Source organism: Arachis duranensis, chromosome 5, assembly GCF_000817695.3.
Source record: "Arachis duranensis cultivar V14167 chromosome 5, aradu.V14167.gnm2.J7QH, whole genome shotgun sequence".
NCBI classification, from domain to species: domain Eukaryota; kingdom Viridiplantae; phylum Streptophyta; class Magnoliopsida; order Fabales; family Fabaceae; genus Arachis; species Arachis duranensis.
In genome coordinates this window covers 8,054,672-8,056,735 of record NC_029776.3, presented here as the reverse complement: position 1 = coordinate 8,056,735, position 2,064 = coordinate 8,054,672, and positions in this window count along the sequence as shown.

The following is a 2,064-nucleotide window of genomic DNA, read 5'->3' as shown; positions in this document are numbered from 1 at the left end:
TAAATATAATTAAAATTTTGGGAGAAACCCTCTAAATCTGTTCATAGTTATAGTACTTTTTTAAGTATTGCTAAGTTATTAAAAAATATTTTTTTAATATTTTTTTTATTTTTTAGTCTGTTTATAAACAGTAAAAATAAAAACATTAAAAATATTAAAAAAACCAACCTTTTGTATCTAAAAATATTTTAAACATAAGGCTTGAACTCAAGACTTCTTGGTAAAAAAAAAAAGAGTATATGCCACTTGAGCTAATGCTTTGGCATGGGTTGTGCTCAAACCATATAAAAATCTTCTCAAAGAGACATTTCTTTCAAAAAAAGCCCACACACAACCTTAAAAAAAAAAACCACCCAATTCTTTTGAAAATTAAAAAATAATTAATTACCCAATTCAATCAATTAATCACTCACATAATTATTTCATGTGTCTTTGACAAATTCCTGGTAACGACTGTTTTCGCATCAACACTAACACGCGTTATTTGTACTATGTATCCACGTCGTTTTAGCATGTGCTGAAAATTTTTCATTTCAGCACCATAGCATGACCTTTTTTTTAATTGTTTATTTATATTTAATTAAAAGAAAAGGTTTAAAAAGCTAATAATAGTATAAACTAATTCAAGTCAATTTTTTTATTTTTAATTTTAAAATTTTAAAAATTTAAATAATAAAAAATTATTATTATTTTAATAATAAATTTATTTTTCAATTATTTGACTATAATTTGACTATATTCTTAATTAGTTCCTAATAGTACTCAAATAGAAAAGTTTGCCACAGCTCCGCATGATGAGTGATGAAAATGTAATAGTATTGATATTTCACTCGTGCTCAACAAACAACATGCATAACAGGAAAATCACTACTGGAGAAGTCAAAAGAGACTAATTAAATATATAATCATGTGAATATATTTCATTGATAAAGGAATAGACAGTGACAAGTACTAATGAAAAGAGCTTGCCTCTGATTCATCAAAACAAACGATGATCAAATCACGTTCCTTTTGCATACTTTATATATAATAACCTCATCTTTCTTCTTTACTTGTAATCATGTTACTTTGTTGGTTTTTAGAATATTAAAACAATAAAAATTATTATTTAAAAAAAGTATAGATAGACTATGAGAATATTAAAAAATGTGAACAATAAATATATTGAATGTTTAATTTAATAGATATGCAGATAATTATATTCATTATTTTTAATTGGATAATTATTTTTTTTGATCGATTTACTTATACACAGTTAACAATGACTGGATGTTCAATTTACTAGGTGTGCAGGTAATTATCCTAATATTAAATTTTAAAAAATAATTAAAAGTAGAATGTTTTTTTATTTTATTGGGTCAATTCTAAAATCCATTGATCAGTATTCACATTATTTATAAAAATTATTATGTACTTAAGAAAATCGTATTATTTATGGAAATATGTATACCGTTTGTTATAAACTTGCGTGTAAATTTTCATATTTATACGTATTATTTCATGTTATATAGTATGATAGCGGGTACAAAATTCGATGGAGATAAAAGTTTCTACTTTCAAATCCATATGGAGGAGCGTTAAAAAGTAGCACCACCACAACTGAATTGTGATTTGTGCATGCATTCAAAATTTTCCCGTGAATGAGAATAAAAAAAATAAAGAAAAAAAAAGTTAAAAAAAGGGAGAAGCCGAAAAGCCCTTAACTTTATATAAAGTGATGATTTACAATAGAGGGACGATGGATCATGTTGAGAAAATTAAACAACGATAGGTATTCGTATAAAGATATTTTGATGAGAAAAATAAAAATTTGAAGGTATGTAAATGGTGATGATAGAAAGTGAAGTATATGCTTTTGGATAATAAGAGGGCCATTGATGTACTTATGGAACAAACATGTCTATGATCTGAATGGAATCCTTCCCCTCAACACATTCACTCTCTCATCTTCTTTCGGACACAAACATTACCATCATCATCACATCAATTGAATTTCTGCCACCCATCTTGAGATTCTTCATTTTGCTTTTGCTCCCCACTTTCCATCATTTCTTCAACTTTTCA